This window comes from Phragmites australis, chromosome 13, assembly GCF_958298935.1.
Source record: "Phragmites australis chromosome 13, lpPhrAust1.1, whole genome shotgun sequence".
Taxonomy (NCBI): domain Eukaryota; kingdom Viridiplantae; phylum Streptophyta; class Magnoliopsida; order Poales; family Poaceae; genus Phragmites; species Phragmites australis.
The window spans coordinates 6,834,590-6,853,245 of NC_084933.1; the positions used below are offsets into that span (position 1 = coordinate 6,834,590).

Consider the following 18,656-nt stretch of genomic DNA (forward strand, 5'->3'; position numbering starts at 1 on the left):
CAGAAGATGTGAGGAATATAAGATTTGTGTTGAGTACGGATGGGATGAATCCAATCAGCAACATGAGCAGTAGTCATAGCACTTGACTTGTGACTCTATGTGTCTACAACCTTCCTCCTTAGTTGTGTATGAAGTGGAAGTACATTACAATGTCGGTGCTGACACTAGGGCTGAGGCAACCTGGCAACAATATCGATGTCTACCTGAAACCATTAATAGAATATCTTGTAATACTGTGGAACGATAGTGTGCAGGTATGGGATGCATACAAACGAGAGAATTTCACCTACGCACAATGTTGTTCATAACAATCCAAGATTGGCCAGCCCTTGGCAACCTATCGAGCCAGATTGTCAAAGGCTATTGTGTATGCGTGCATTGCTTAGATGAAACAGAGAGCTTGTGACTGAAGAACAGCCAAAAAATGGTGTACCTAGGTCATCGTAAATTTCTTCGTAAGGATCACCCGTACCACTGCAACAAGAGAGCTTTTGATGGGAAAGTTGAGACTCGATCACCTCCTAAGCATCGCGCTAGGAGAAAAGTATATGAGATGGTAAAGGGACTTAGGGTTATCCTTGGAAAGGGACGCAGGAGTACACCAGTTTCGAAATTTAATCTTACAGCTCCTATGTTCAAAAAGAAATCTGTCTTTTATAACTTAACATATTGGCTAAATTTGGTGGTTCAACACGCAATCGATGTCATGCACATTAAGAAGAACGTGTGTGATAGCTTGAATGGTACGTTACCAGACATACCTGGCAAAACAAAGGATACACTCCAAGCATGGAAGGACCTAAAATCTTTGAAACTCAAACATGATCTTGGCCCTACTAGCTACAATCTGAGCAAGGCGGAGAACATTGCAGTGCACAAATGCTTGCATGGAATCAATGTTCCATCCGGTTCCTCCGCCAATATAAAGAGACTAGTAAACATGAAAGACTTGAAATTAACTGGCATGAAGTCTCATAATTGTCATGTGATAATGACACAGATGCCTCAATTGCAATTAGAGGTATTTTGCCGCCGAAGGTCTGAATCCCAATCATAAAACTATGCTCATTCTTCAACGTGATATCACAGAAGGCCATCGATCCAACCAAGCTAGATAAGCTGTAGGAAGACGTGGTCGAGACTCTATCCCAGCTTGTGGAGTTCTTCCCTCCATTGTTTTTTATATCATGGTGCATCTTATTGTTCACATTGTGAAAAAGATACGAATTCTTGGCCCCATATTTCTGCATCAGATGTACCCTTTCGAGAGGTTCATGGGAGTTCTTAAGAAATATGTTCGTAACCGAAATTGGCCAGAAGGCTGGATGGCCGAGGGCTGGGAAACTGAAGAGGTCATTGATTTCTACGTTGACTACATGAATCTCAAATCGATTGGTGTGCCTATATATCGCTAAGAGGGGAGGCTACAAGGGAAAGAGATGATAGGTACAAACTCATTCCACACTAATGACCCCATTTCATTCACGCAAGCACATTTCGCAGTTCTGCAATAATCAGTTGTAGTGGACCCGTATGTCGAAGAACATCAGAAGATGCTACGCACTAGAAACCCAAGAAAGTCCAATGTGATGAGCCCATGGCTCCTTCGGATATGATCAATACCACCAATAATCCTCAAATCATACAAGGTCTAATTACAAGAGCACGTGCACGACAATTAGACCACCAGGTGAACTCGTTCCTTGCTATTCATGTTTCCTTGGATGGATTACTACTAAATTCTTGTGATCTTTTATTGCATAGGAACGTGGGAGAAGCACCACAACCTTATTCGGATGTCACTCCTCGAAGGTCAAGTCTACTCGGACTCAAGGCTGAGCTCTAGTCATGGTCGTGGTCGTGGTCGTGGTCATGGTCGTGGTCATGGTCAAAGTCGTGGTCGTGGTCGAAGTCGTGGTCGTGGTCGTGGTCATAGTCGAAGTCGAGTTCCAGGACAGCACGTCAGTAAAACGGGCACAACTCTCTCATAGAAAGTCCGTTTTAGGAAATCTTGGACATTCTGGAAAGCTTACGATGAGCTATTTCCAATGGATATGAGCCCAACCAAATATTCCATATTGTTTAGTCAGAGTCAAAGGAATAATGTGTTGCGTCACCATTTTGAACCCTGCCGGGTTTTGTAATCGTGTCAGAGTCGAAGTCCAGGTTGTGCACGCCTCTCTCCACAGTTGCACAACCCTAGGTCGACCTCCTCATGACCCCCCTATATATACACAATAGCCATCATAGTTTAGATTTGAGTTTAGCTTAGATTATTCTGTTTAATACAGTTTCGTCGTTTATCGATTTGTTGAACCCCAAACTCGAGTGCTTCATTGGTAGTTAGAAATATTCAGATTGCATCTATCTGTTCTTGCTTCTGTTCTTGATTCGCTTGCAGAAAAAGCCTTCTTCATGAGGTCAACCACGTCTTGGCACGGTTCATAACCATAGAGTAGTGGTTTAGTGGTTGCGAAGGTTCTTGATCTGTTCTGATCGGAGCCTTTGGATCATCAACATCAAAACTCCACTAACCAACTTATCATATTACCTTCGAAAGATCGGGCAAACGCCCATCAAGTGGTATCAGAGCCTCAGTTGCTTGTTAGGTAATTTCAGTTATCCCTTTGTTTCATCGAGTTCCTTTTCCTAGAGTCCAGAAAATTACCACACACAAAAAAAGGATTTAGATCTTAGTTTTTCGCTACCCAAACCACTATGTGCCTTTCACAATTCTGTTTTCAGTTTTTGTGTTGTTGAGTTCGAGTCGATCGTCAGTGTCTTGTTGCTGGTCAAGTCATCGTGTTCTAGTTTCTAGCGTTGAGTTTTTGCTAATTTAGTCGTCGAGATACTCGGCTTGCCTAGTCTGCTATAGCTGAGTTTGTGTCCCCCTTGGGGTCCCAACCAGTCACTCCGACCACCCCTCAAGTCCCAACCACTCACTCTGACCACCCACTTGGGGTCCCGACCAGTCACTCCGAGCACCCACCAGTCACTTCGACCACCGACCAGTCACTCCGACCAACCACTCGGGGTCCGACCAGTCACTTTGACCAACCACTTAGGGTCCGACCAGTCACTCCGACCATCCACTCATTGTCCAACCAGTCACTCCACCCACCTTCTCGGATCTGACCACTTAGTCAAAGTCGCCCACCTTCTCGGATCCGACTACCATAGCCAAAACAGAGGTAGCCAAAGTTCAAAGAGAGACAGAGAGAGAGTATCTTTTATTACCTTTATACCCTTGCTCTCCGGAAAAAGTTTGTAACCCATATACCTCTTTTGACTTAGAAAAATCAGTAGAAGAGTTTTGAGTTTATGTCATATTTGCAACAAAAAAAAAAGGAAAGCAAGAAGCAAAAAAAAAAGAGAAGAAGCAAAGAGTGCAAAAAAAAAAGAGAGAGAGAATTCAAAAAAAAGGGAATCAGTTTGCATTGCAAATTTTGTTCTATTATGCTGGTGTCTGTTATAGTTTTCGGCTTGCTTGAGCTAGTTCTAGGAACGTGTTCGGGCCAGCAACTGTGACGAGTACTGTGGACTTTTATTCAGCTTTGCTAATCTGATTTCAATTATTGCTATTCCTTGCTACTAAATATTGACTGTCCAAGCTACACCTTCTCTCGATCAGAACGGTTTCTCCCCTTTCAACTATCTCACTCGCACCCAATAAGGTATCATGAACCAGCCACCAGTTGTGCCAACTGCTGTGTATGGTAAGAACACTTGCAAGAGCGTGGTAAGACACTTGAGACTGTGTGACTCAACCTCCACCACCTAGTAGTCGATATGGATAATATCTTTTGTTATCTTCTGCAAACTACTAACCATGCCAGATGAAACATTAGGTGTGAAAGAGTGTGTTTTGAGGGAAGAACTCACAATGTTGTTGGATAATCATCGGAAAACTATTAGTAACGACATTGACAAGAAGCTTGCGGGAACCAATATCGCATTGCAACGACTCAATGAAAGCCTTGCAATACTCAACACACGCTCTGATCGATTGGTTAATCTGCCACCAAACAATGGTCGACTGGATCCTGATGTTGCAGCTCATGAATAAGAGGAGTCCATCGTGGATGAAGAAATTTTGAGGCAAGAACTTGACGCCTTTGATGCACGACAACGGAATCGACTGAACTTCAACCATCAAGGTATGAGAGGTAATGATTTTCAGCAACATAACCCACGTGTTCATGATGATCCATTTGCTAAGGTTAAGTTTACTATACCATCTTTTGCAGGTGCTTAGGATACTAAAAAGTATTTAAATTCGGAGATGACGGTCTAACAGAAGTTTAATGCTCATTTGGTTCCTGAAGTACATAGAGTTAGGCAAGCCACAAGTGAATTTAAAGATTTTGCAATCATCTGGTGGAATAGAGTTTGCATCGATGGATTAGCGCCTATGACATGGAATGCTTTAAAGGATGCTATGCATAACAGATTTGTTCCACCCTCTTTTAAACGTGATTTGCGTAAGAAATTACAGCGCTTAAACCAAGGTGATAGATCCGTAGAATAATATTATCAAGAGCTACAAATTAGTATGTTGCGTTGTGATAGTATTGAGGATGAAGAGGCTACAATGGCACACTTTTATGGAGGGTTAAGGTGTGAAATTCAGGATATAGTTGATTACAAAGAATACGATAGTGTTCCTAGATTGTTCCAACTTGCGTGTTTGGTAGAAAAAGAATTGCAAGGACGACAACAGAGACCAAGGAACAATTTTGGAAGCTCAACTTCTTCAAAATCAACGCCGGGTCAAGACAAAACAACCCCACAATCAGCTTCACGGTCTGCTGCCCCCTTCTCAGGTAGGGCGTGTTCAGCAGTACCCTCAACACTGTCACATGCTCCCGAGGTAAGTAAATCCATAAGTGTGCAGGGTCAAGCCAAGAGCTCTTCTTTAGTTACCTCTACAGACCGATCGACCAGGATTGTATGCCACTGATGCAAGGTGATGGGCCACGTCATGAAGGATTGCTCCAGTCAGGGAGCATACATTGCAACAGAGGACAGTGGATACGTAAGTGCTAGTGATGTTGAGTATGAATATGCACTTGCAACTAACCTTGCAGGTAAAGAGGACGAACTCGAGATGGATATCGACCATGAGGAAGAATTGAGTGTAGCTGCTACGAAGAATTATAGGACACTCATTGTGCAGCAAGTATTAAGTACTCAAATGGAGCAAGCGAAACAGCTACAACATCACAATTTGTTTTAGATATTCCTCGTAATCAAGGATTATCGTGTTCGAGTCATTATTGATGGAGGAAGCTGCAACAACTTGGTAAGTTCAGATATGATCAAGAAGCTTGCCTTGCCGACAAGAAATCATCCTCACTCTTATCATATTCAATAGTTCAACAACAGTAGTAAGGTGAAGGTAATGCGAACAGCTAGGGTGTATTTTTCTATTGGTTCATACCATGATTGTGCTAACTTCGATGTAGTACCTATGCAAGTATTTTCACTTTTATTAGGATGACCATGGGAGTTTGATACTGATGCAACACATCATGGTAGAACTAATAAGTACACTCTTATGCATAAAGGAAAGAAAATAACTTTTGCACCTTTAACCCCTACTGAAATTGTGAGATGTGAACAAGAGATAGCTGAAAATAAGAGAAAAGAGTTTGAGAATGAATCTGAAAATCAGCAAGTAGCAGAAAAAGTTTTTCCACTCGAAAAGGAGAAAGCAACAACAACTTCTAAGTCCGATGGAATTAGACTAAAAGGGTTTGTTATGCTTGCTACTAAACCTGACCTTGTTGAAATTTGTGATAATGGGTTGCCATGCTATGCTTTGATATGCAAAGATGCTTTAGTTTCACTCGAGAATATATCTAGCTCTTTGTCTCCTGCTATTCCCAACCTTTTGCATGAGTTTGTAGATGTATTTCTAGCTGAGGTACCCCGGGATTACACCTATTCGAGGGATTGAACATCAAATTGATTTAATTCCGAAGCAACTTTGCCAAACCGTGCCACATATAGGACCAACCTGGAAGAGGCTAAGGAAATTCAGTGATAAGTCCAAGACCTTTTGGACCACAGGTATGTACAAGAAAGTCTTAGCCCTTGTGATGTTCCCGTTCTTTTGGTTCCTAAGAAGGACAATAGTTGGCGTACGTGTGTTGATTGTAGAGCCATCAATAATATTACTATAAGATATCGTCACCCTATTCCTAGGTTAGTGATATGCTTGATGAGTTGAGTGGTTCTGTAATTGTCACTAAAATTGACTTGAGAAGTGGATACCACCAAATTAGGATGAAACTTGGAGATGAATGGAAAACCGCTTTTAAAACTAAGTTTGGCTTGTATTAGTGGTTAGTAATATCTTTTGGGTTAACTAATGCACCTAGTACTTTCATGCGATTGATGAATTAAGTTTTACGTGCTTTCATTGGAAGATTTGTGATGGTATATTTCGATGATATCTTGATTTACAGCAAGACACAAGAATAACACTTTGATTATTTACGTGATGTTTTTAATGTTCTGTGAGATGCACGTTTGTTCGGTAACCTCGAAAAGTGCACCTTTTGCACAGATCGAGTCTCTCTTCTTGGATATGTAGTTACTCCACAGGAAATAGAGGTGGATGAAGCAAAAAATCAAAGCCATAAAGAGTTGGATAACTCCTGAGGCTGTTACATAGGTGAGAAACTTTCATGGTCTAGCAGGTTTCTATCGGCGATTTGTGCAGGATTTCAGCACCATTGCTGCTCCATTTAATGAGTTAACAAAAAATGAGTAGTTTTCAAATGGGGACCTGCACAAGAACAAGCATTCAAGTTGTTGAAAGAGAAGCTCACCCATGCTCTATTGCTCCAACTCTCTGATTTTGGTAAGACATTTGAACTGGAATGTGATGCTAGTGGGATTGAAATTGGAGGTGTGCTAATACAAGAAGGTAAACCTATTACTTATTTCAGTGAGAAATTAAGTGGGCTAAGTATGAATTATTCCACTTATGATAAATAATTGTATGCTTTAGTCCGTGTGCTTGAAACTTGGCAATATTATCTACGGCCCAAAGAATTTGTTATACATTCTGATCCTGAATCGCTGAAATAGAATACAAGTCAAGCTAAACTAAGTAAACGACATGCTAAATGGGTAGAATTTATTGAGTCTTTTTCATATGTCATAAAACATAAGAAAGGAAAGGACAATGTGATTGTTGATGCGCTTTTTAGGCGTTATACCCTGTTATCTCAACTTGATCATAAGATTTTTGGTTTAGAGACTATTAAGGACTTATATGTTGCTGATTTCGACTTTAAAGAAGTGCTTGAACATTGTAAAGAAGAAAAAATATGAAATATAAATATGTGCTGAATGATGGATTTCTCTATCGTGCTAACAAGCTATGCATTCTAGCTAGCTCCGTTCGTCTTTTCTTGTTGTAGGAGGCGCATGGAGGAGGATTGATGGCACATTTTGGAGCAAAGAAGACTGAAGATGTGCTGGTCGCTCATTTCTTTTAGCCAAAGATGAGACATGATATTGAGCGCTACGTGTCACGTTGCACCACTTGCAATAAAGCTAAGTCTCGTTTAAATCCACATAGTCATTACATGCCTCTTCCTGTTCCTAGTGCACTTTGGGAGGATATTTTTATGGATTTTGTTTTAGGATTACCTAGGACAAAGAGGGGGAGGGATAGCATATTTGTAGTTGTGGATAGATTTTCTAAAATTGTACATTTTATATCATATCATAAGAGCGATGATACTACAAATATAGCTGATTTGTTTTTCAGGGAAATTGTTCGACTACATGAAGTGCCTAATACTATCATCTCGGATCATGACACAAAGTTTTTGAGTCCCTTTTGGAGATCACTTTGGAATAAACTGTGAACGAAGCTACTGTTTTCTACTATGTATTATCCCCAAACCGACGGTCAAATAGAGGTTGTCAACCGTACCTTATCGACCATGTTTAGGCTGTTCTAAAGAAAAAATTGAGAATGCAGGAAGAGTGTTTACCGCATATTGATTTTGCTTACAATAGGTCGATACACCGCACACCAAGGTAAGTCTATTTCAGGTAGTGTATGGTTTTAATCCCCATGCTCCTATTGATTTACTACATTTGCCAACTTTTGAAAGACTTAATTTAGATGCTAAGAAACATGCCAAATTTATTCTTAAGTTGCATGAAACCACTAAAAAGAATATAGAGAGCATGACTATAAAGTATAGGATTGCTGGAAGTAAAGGTAAGAAGGAAATAAAATTTGAACCGGGTGATTTAGTTTGGTTGCATTTGAGGAAGGATAAGTTTCCAAAACTAAGAAAGTCAAAATTGATGTCTAGAGCCGATGGACCGTTTAAGATAATTGAGAAAATCAATGACAATGCATACAAATTGGACGTACCTATATATTTTGGGGTTAGTCCCACATTTAACATTTCAGATTTGAAGCCATACTTGGGAGAAGAAGATGGGCATGAGTCGAGGACAACTCCAATTCAAGAGGGGGCGGATGATGAGATCATGGCTCCTTCAGATATGATCAATACTATTAGTATTCCTCAAATCATACAAGGTCCAATTACAAGAGCACGTGTGCGATAATTAAACCACCAAGTGAACTCGTTCCTTGTTGTTCATGCTTCCCCGGATGGATTACTACTAAATTTTTGTGATGTTTTATTGCTTAGGAACATGGGAGAAGGCCAAGTCTACTCAGACTCGAGGCTGAGCTCTAGTCATGGTCATGGTCGGAGTCTTGATCGTGGTCGAGTCACAGGACAGGACTTCAGAAAAACAGGCATAACTCTCTTATACAAAGTCCGTTTTAGGAAATCTTGGACATTCTGGAAAGTTTACAACGATCCCTTTCCAATGGATATGAGGTCGACCAAATATTTCTTATAGTTTAGTCAAAGTCAAATAAATAAGGTGTTGCGCCACCATTTTGGACCTAGTTGGATCTTGTAATCGTGTCAGGCTCGGAGTCCAGGTTGTGTACGCCTCTTTCCATAGCTACACAACCTTAGGTCGACCTCCTCACGTCCCCCCTATATATACACTGTAGACGTGCTAGTTTAGGCTTGGGTATTGCTTAGATTATTCTATTTTATACAGTTTCACCGCTTGTCCAGTTTGTGGAATCCTAACTCGAGCACTTCATTGGTAATTAGCAATATTCAGATTGCATCTACCTGTTCTTGCTTGTGTTATTGATTCACTTGCAGGAAAAGCCTTCTTGGTGAGGTCAACCGCGTATTGGCACGGTTGATAATCACGGAGTAGTGGTGTAGTGGTTACGAGGATTCTCTATCTGTCTTGGTCAGTGCCTTGGATCATCAACGTTGAAACTCCACCAATCAACTTATCATATTACCTTCGGAAGATCGGGCAAACGCGTATCAGATAATAAGAGCTCTAACTAAAATAGCAGTGTCTATATAGATGCCTACGACTGCAATGGAAATAGGGAAACCTACTACAGAGCTCAACTATGGAGTGTTAAAGGTTCCTCTTTTCGGTGCCAATGGGTCAAACTCCCGAGGGTGTGAACATCGATAAGTACGGTATGACTATAGTGGACCAAAAACTCGTTGGATACAGGGAAAAACCATTCATACTTGCTAATGATGTTATGCAAGTCTTCTATGTAAAGGACCCAGACACGGCTAACAAGGAGGAGCGCACGTGGTTCTTCAAAGAAAAAGAATGATTGTCGGAGTGGAGAATGTTGATGATGAGGAAGACTATAATCAATTCAACACGCTACCTCCTTTCAGAGAGGACGTCGACCTAGGTCCCATGGAAGACACCGACGAACCTCCCTATGTACATTGTGATCATAATGAAGGGATAATCGTTAAGACAAAGTATCTAAATTGTAATAATTACGATTTATGAATTTTTTTAGATGCAATTATAACTCACTTTTGTTATGGAATCTTCAATTTCTCTGTGGCGTGAAACTAAAAAAAAATCTTTTGCACCACGCGGTACCAACAGTGAAAGGGGTTAAGCTGCCGTGGACATATTGAGTTGGCAGTGAAACTACATTCACTGCCGGTGTACTTATTGGGCCGGTAGTGAAAGTACTTTCACTGCCAGTCGTCCTATTGAGCTGGCAATAAAGGTACTCTTTCAAATTTAAATAAATATGTATTAGGATTTTAGGTCAATAGAATATTAATAAATATAGACAGTACAAACTCAATCGAAAACTCTTGAGTAGCCCTGCGTTTGTTCTTCCTTACTTGGTGCAGGTCGTTGGTTCGATCCTCATATTGAGTCGGCAGTGAAACCCCTCCTCTATATAATTGCTCGATGCCCGCCCTTTGACACTTAGAAAAAATTTTCCAGCCTATGCCCTCTATGCCAAAATGCCTCCCACCGCCTCCTCCATGACGCCGTCATCCCTGCCGCATCCTCCCTAATGCCCCCATCCCCGGAGCCCCGTCATCCCCGTCCCGGAGGCCGCCGTCCCTGGAGCCCTATCGTCCCCGTCCCGGAGGCCGCCGTCTCCATCCCCGACGTCGCCGTCCCCCATCCCACTCATGCCGCCATCATCTGCACCTGCCCGCCTCGCTGACCGATAGAGCAAAGGTAAATTTTATCGTCACCTCCCTCCCTACTCTGTTAATCTGGATAGCAGGTTACATGTGCTTTATGCTCTGTGATGAAAGAAGCACTGAGACTGGGTTTGATTTATGAGTGCACTAGCATAGACCTGGATGTTACTTGTTGTATGTTCGGTTTTGTACCTGTACACTGAGAAATTGATGTTGGTTTGGCTATCCAGTGCAATACATGTTAAAAATTGATCCCTGAATGTGTGCTGCTATGATTTCAAAGACTACCTAATGTACTTGATACTTGGTAAATTGTTATGTTACCTTCTCTGAGCAGTCATTTTGCAAACTAATATTCAGTTCTCCTACCTTGGCACTTTCTTATTTGTTCTATTCAGATTTGTGCACTTTGTTAGCATAGCAGCCATATCCATGATGATGTCTTAAATTTTGAACAACTAGATCAGGTTCTATTTGCTAGCTGAAATCTCAGAAACATTGATATGATAGGACAGTGGAGGACATTGGTGCAAATTATCGAAGTCCTAATACGACCATTCTCTCTACGGAGAAGCAAACATTTCTTTTGAAATACAATAAAATAGTGTCGATGATGGTATGGCTCGACGCCATATTTCTTTATTAGTTCCTGGACTTTAGTATTGATTACCTGTTCAGAGAGAAAGTTACCATTCTTCTCAAGTACTGAAGTCCTAATAAGGCCATTTGCTTCCTTTTCGAACAGGTAATCAGTACTGAAGTCATAATAAGGTCATTTGCTTGAGCCACTATGCTGTAATGTAACATGAACACTATCTTTTCTTTGTAGTAACATTTATTGGTGTTAGTGTGGTTTGTATAGTATATCTTTTTTGCATATTCTCTGAAATTTAGGACTGCTATGACATGGTACGTTGTTCAGCCCTGGCATAGTTCAACTCCTGTTATGTGTTGTATTAATTGGAGAACTATTTATCATACATGTGACTGCAAAGCTCGACTGGGATGGTTATTACACATGCACCTTGCACTTCTTTTCACTATCCCAGTCGAGCTTGCAGTCGTATATAATTATCTCCATAATATTATGCGGATCAATCAAATAATAGACTCTTTGTTGGATGGTGGTCGCATATGATGCTAGTGACTAATTTTTGTTTTTGTTTATTGCTTTTCTTCTTACACACCCTAATGTATAGATACTGATACTATGCTTATTTTAGTACTGATCAATGCACTGTTATGATGAGTTTGTATGAAAAGCACTAACTAGTATATCATTTATGCATATTAGCTGAAATTTAGGACTGCTATGACATAGTATGTTGTCCACATGGCCGACAAAGTGGAGTGTTCTCCAGTTGGGAGGAATACCACGCACAAGTTAATGGACTCAAAGGAGCATGTTACAAAGGATACAAGTCCAAACATGAAGTTGTTGCAGCATACAACAGTCAAATCATCCAAATTGAGCTAAAATTGGCTAACTTTGAAAATAAGAAGAAGTGTGATGTCACGTGTAACGATGTTATAATCCTAGTTCTGGTTGTAATCATCATTATTTTGCTATGTAAGATAATGTGACTTGTAAGATCAATGTGTCAATGTGTCAATACGTTTATGCCTATTTTGCTTTGTAAGATGTGACATCTTTTTGTTAAATATGGTTATAATGTACTCAATTACAATATTGTATGTGTATGCATTCTATCTATCAACTTCCTCATAGTTATCTCACTCTTTTGACAGCCTCTCTCCCTCCCTCATCGGCATTATCTCTATCTATAGAATACTCAACCGCTCATCATCATCACATGCAGAACTTCTAGGAAGGGATGGCACCACCAACCACCGATCCGGCCCAGGTGCCAGAAAGAAATGTAGTGCTACCATCAAACATGGAAGAAGGTAGCCCGAGCCACTACCTCAACCTGGAACAAACAGACGTGGAGGCAATGAGGTAATTCATAAGTAGATGAATGCATTCGTTCTACATATTATCGTATAGGTTCCCAATAGTTTTTTCGCTTATGCGCAGATGCTTGATGCTCCGGAGGGTCACGACAATGAGCAATCACAGGAGCGGCATTGTGTCCGAGGTCCCTCAAAGGTGCCTACAGGACGATTTGTGATCACAGAGGTCTCACCAGCAGGGGAGCCAACTACCCCTGAGAGAGTTCTGGACCCATACAAGTGAGTCTATGGGATTGTTGTTAAGGATCACGTGCCCATTAGCTACAGATTATAGACTGGCGAACGAGGTGATCAGCACGTGGTTCCTGATTCGATCAAGAACGATATCTTATGGCCCAAGATATTAGAGAAGTTTAACTTCCCTAATGGGACCGATATGGAAGTAGTTAAGCATAAGACACTAATGATTAGGGCCTTTCATTTAAAAACTGGAATGGCACACTGAACAGAACGTATGTGCAGAAAGGTACAACTCCAGATTTTAGCAAGCAGTCGCAACTGGAAGATCATTGGTAAGACTTTACGGAGTACAAGTCGTCGGAAGAAGCACAGAGGTTGAGTAAGGTTAACAAAGCGAACTCAGAGAAGAACCTCTACCACCACAAAGTCGGTAGTCGTGGGTACGTAAGGAAAAAATGGCAGTGGCAACAACAGCTAAATCAACTACGAGAGAGAGGTGTCAAGCCTGAGACGGAGGGCTGAAACGATCGATCGACGTGCTTCCTTCTTAGGAGGGGTGCTTCTTACTCGTCTGATGGAAGCTTATGCTTTACGATCTCCAAAGCTTGCAGAAGCCCACGAGCAGTCTGCACAAGGCTCTTTCAAGCCAGACAGGGATAGGGATGAGCTCACTTTGGCCCTGGGAAACAAGGAGCACAGTGATCGCACTCGAGGCGTTGGGGTGATGGGTTGGAAATATGGATTCACAGGCGACGTCGACAGTTACAAGAGTCGAAAGAGATCCCAAGCAGAGCGAGAGGCAGAACAAGCTAGGATGATGCACATGCTTGAACAAGCACTACAACATGGAGGCAATATATAGATGAAAAGGTAGCACAAGCGGTACAACAAACCCTCATGCATGAATGGGGTGCCATTGTGAACGATCGGGAACAGCTTGCAACGTCTTCTAATGTTGTGCGCTCCAGCCCCGTGCTCGTAGGAGTAGCTGTGCGTCCATGGGAATTTCGGGAGCTAACCCCATCACTTATCCCGTGGACCTCTTCACACGGAAAACACTGTGTGAACTGCACATTGGTGCTATGAACATTACCATCAAGGTGGCTTCTAGCGTGGCTTATCCCCGCAGCTCCCATGAACATTTGCACGGACGACCGATACCGTAGGGCTACGCCATGGTTAAAGTAGACGAGGCAGTTGACCAATATCGTCATGTTGAGGTGGATTACCCCGCAGAGGAGAAGCCAAACACTATAGGAGAGAACGAGCACACATTCATCGCATGGGAGAAGACCTACATAGTGTTTCCACCAGGGACAATTACCGAGAATCTCTACTCTCCACTACACCCCGAGCCACCATCGCCTCGAAGATCTCCCTCTCCTCAACCATCTCCCAAAAGAATTCCACCTCCTCAATCATGGCCTCGAAGAAGTCCACCACTGAACAAGCCAGCACCATCAACAAGCCAGCCATCAGCTTGAAAAACAAGATCAGGTTCTAAAACATCCAAGCAGACGACATCATCTAAGAAGTCGGTGGCATCTAAGAAGTTGGCAGAACCCAAGGATATCTATTCACTCACTGATGAGGAAACCAAAAAGATTATAGATGTCAGTGTCACGACTCATTTCCATCCTCCACCACCTCCACTGAAGCATGTTGTGCTTGAAGATACCATGAAATTTTTCATGAATATGGCTAAATCTAAACAGACGGGGGCAGCTTCAAGAATATGAAATTTTTCATGAATATTGTACCTTGAAATTGCATGGCTAACTTCTTTATTTCGTAGAATGGAGAACCGCACATGCAAACAACAAGTTGATCATAAAGTTGGATTCATCCATCCTGGGCTTGTGAACCAGACGCTTGTAAGGGAGAGTCCAGACTTCAACGGGAACTACATATTGAAGTGTCTGCTTCACCACCAATACAAGAAATCCATATTCTTACCCTACAGCTATGAGTACGTGCTTGCATGCCTAGGCGTTCTGCTTTTATGGCCAACTCGATTCTATTACTAATTTGCTATGGTGAATAATATTCCTGCAGCTTTCATTGGATCCTCCTTGTCATCTACCCAGACTTGAGAAAGATCATTGTCTTTGACTCACAAAAGAGAGCTCAGATGACTTACCAAAACCTCATCGACATGCTAAGCAGGTAAACTCGATCATTTCATCGTCTCGACGATTGCATCTAAGTTTAATTGGTATTCATATTCACATACAAGGCGTACACAAGATACTCTAAAAAGAGTGTTATTCACCTTCCATTCAGGAAGGAATATAATGTAAAAACTGACTTTTCGGTACACACAAAATATTCATGTCTTGCATTTCCTATTGAATAAAAAGGTTCAATTCATTCCACTGACGAATCTTTTCCTCTTGAAGTGTATGAGGTAGCCACCTGGTAGGAATCTCTACGCATTTTATGTTCTAACTTTCATGCACGGATTCAGCCTAGACGGAGACGCTATCAGGTTCAATGATCTTGAGATATGAAATAACATATCGATGCCTTCTTTTCAATTTCTGCATGTGTTTAAGGACTAATTCTTTCTATTCTTCGAACGCAGTGCTACAAACTACTCACAAAAGAGTTACAACCTGTAGAAATAAATGCCCTTTAAGAACAGATCATCGGGTTCTTCATGGAAAATGTTATCAACCCAAATGGCGAGTTTCTTGAACTGATCGTGTCGTCGACTAGTGAAAAACATTTAGATTACACCGTACCTTCTAGTACAGAGTATGCAATAAGGAGGAAGTCTACTAGAGGGTTAGACAGCTTACATATCGCCAAATGACACCATTTTAATGAAGAACATTAATTACTATGTATTAATATAGGCCATGAATTACAATATATTAATGAAGGTGTATTTCGGAATAGGTACCGTCGGATGACTCTTCGAAAAAATGACCTTCCAACAATGATGCGAAGGAGGAGCAAGAAGCAGTGGCCTGTTAGTGCACCCATGAGGAGGAGGATGAGAGGTTGGCCCATCAGTTGTGCGCTACAGAGGAGCAAGAACAGCCTCCCGTAAGCGTACCCAGGAGGAGGAGGTCGAATGCTCAAACCATACTAGCGTTCAGGAGTCAAACTTCTATGTCTTTGACACGCCAGTGAGCCTGGAGCTTAGGCAACGCTACGGTCGATCATGCGTGGCCAGGTCCTCTGCTCCACCATCAGCCCCCTGCATCCCTGCACGTATAGACGCCATCAGCCGTTCGCGCGGAGATGCTGTTCTCATCGCGGGACAGGTAGAGGGATACTGGACTGGCTCAACTCGACCGACTTTTCGGAGGGTGACTTGTGAGAACTATTGAGTACATATGTGTGACATCAATTACTATGTTTTAATGAAGGTTCCTTTATTATTGATTTACATTAATATGTCTCATTGTATGTATGTATTGAGTGGGAGAGAGACGGAGAGATCGAGGAGAGAGAGAGGGGGGACAGGGTCGGAGTAGAGGGGGGAGGCACAACAATGTCGATTAAAGCTATCAGCTGGCAGTGATATCTTGGGAATAACTGCCGGCTAAAATCACCAGCCGGCACTGATACCCAAAGCATCACTGCTAGCCAAATCTTTCAACTGGCAGTGAGAACCCCTTTCACTGCCGGTCCACGGAGTCGGCAGTGATAGTCGCTGACTATCAATACCCGTTACCCACTGTCGGCTCCAAAAAAAATAATGAAGGGGTTTTGGAGCCAGCAATGAGGGGTTTTTCTGTAGTAGTGAACTTAATCAAGTTTTTCAAACTTGATGAAATGACTAAAACATGTCCCCTACCTAGTGCGTCAAATGTCGAGGGTTAGTTTTGACAATGATTTCGGGGTATATTGGACAACGGGTGCATGAACGGCATTTCAAGAATCGATGTATGTCACACCCGGTTTTTCAAAAGAATAACCAAGTGCATTCCACATGTATGCCAGGATCAGTTTCATCATACATGCGGTGACATTATCAGTGATATACAGTTCTATATGGAACAAAAACAACTTCATTGAAATAAATACCAGAGTTTACAAGACAGTAGCAAAAGAACACAAGCGGACTCCTAAGGATCTTCTGGGCACACCACAGGCAATCGACTGGGGGCAACGTGACCCGGAACGCTCCGTCTTCATATAGCCTTTAGCTTCCTTGATCTTGATGAGGTCTTTTCTAACTGAGCAACATTTATTATTAGAAATAGCATGTGTGAGTACATCTCATACTCTACAAGTGTGAGAAAACATGACATGAGGGCTTATGACAAGAAAAGGTCACACACTGGTTTACTGCACTAAGCAACTTTAACCTATAACCCCAAGAAACAAACATCCTATTTACTAAGTGCGAAGATACAACTTAAACAAGAGGAACAGCTCATCAGATCTGATTCGACTACCAAGCTCACCAGATATCCCATATCTGGCTACAAAAACTCACCAGTTAATCCCATTACCTAGCTCCCCGACCATCCAAACTAGGACCTGATCCCAACTAATCAAGAAGGAGTCTAAGCCGCTCTTGACCGTGAGCACGGCTGATCGATCAATTTTTATACTCTGCAGAGTTTGCCCATATTTCCCCGTGGGTCATGATTTCATCACCCGCATTACCAGGTGATAGTCTCCATATTGCCGTGCCGGCCAAGCACTTACACACTTCCGAGGTGTGCCAAGAGATCACTACAAGACCTTTACAAAGCTCCCGCTGACCTGCAAGCACCCGCTGAGCTTTCACCTCTAATAGATGATTACATCACTGCAGAAGTCCCCTCTTGTGCCACTTAACCATCCAACAGTGCTCGCAGAACCAGAGGGGTGGCTAATTAATTGACCAGGCCGTACCCATATAGGCCCCGTGGTTGGTTGCGGTTTAGCCTGGTTACATGCTTCACGAACCGGTCCTTAGGATCCCATACAGGAACAACCACAAACCTGCTGTGCAGTACCATCTTAAACCAACCATTCAGTTAGGATCCCTATACCATGTTGCTACAAGATTACCATACCCGATTCTTGTTGCATAAACATTAGTCAAGTTTAACATTTACCCCAACCACGACAGCAACTACCATATCTACCCTTTATCCAAGGACTCATCAACGGTGATAAGGAAGATGATACAAATACTAGTAAACCCTAGTTATAGGTTTCCAACTTAGACATGCATGCAAGAAGGATAAAAAACTAACATAAATATCCTAAAATATGTGCAAAATGAAGAAGGACACTTGCCTGGATGCTACTCAGTGATCTTCATAAACTCGATTCTAGCATATCTCAAAGTCTTGACTTTGCAGATCATCAATTTCCGAACCATTGCTCTTGGAGATCCTTGTATTGCTTCGGAACGTATTTATCTACTCGCAAAAACAATCGACAACAAAGAAAACACAAGCAGCTAAGAACAATACATCAAACAGAGGCATCATATCATAAAAACTCTATGGTTGGATAGGATACGAGATTAGACGAATTCATGGAGTGCTGCTTGGATTTGAATGAAATTTGCTGAACAAGATTTGAAAAGATGAATTCTATTTGAATTATAAGGGCTAGAACAGAATTAACTATAGAAGGCATGGGCTAACATGTAAACATCATAAACAGAAAAGTAAAGATGGAAATAAAGGATCTCTGGAGGGATTATTTGGGATTGTCACCAAAGGAGAGAGATCAGAGAGCAGAGCATGGGAGTCCACCGGCAGTGGGCTCTCGGCGTCGCTGGTGGGGGAAAGGCCTGGGGTTGACAGAGATGGTGCAGACAAAGTGGCTGTGCAGCCATGAACTCATGAAGGTCTCAGTTTGACCTGAGGTACAGAAGGACACGTACACCGGCGAGCTGAAGGCGGCGAAGTGCACGATTAGATGGCGATAGCAACGACGATGACTGACGTTGACATTGGGCAACAATGGTGTTTC

The 18,656-nt window shown here is 42.0% G+C and overlaps 1 pseudogene; it reads left to right on the forward strand.

Moving 5' to 3' along the window:
* The window catches only part of LOC133889387 (probable protein transport Sec1a), a 120,566-nt pseudogene that overhangs the window by 34,486 nt on the left and 67,424 nt on the right, over window positions 1–18,656 (forward strand).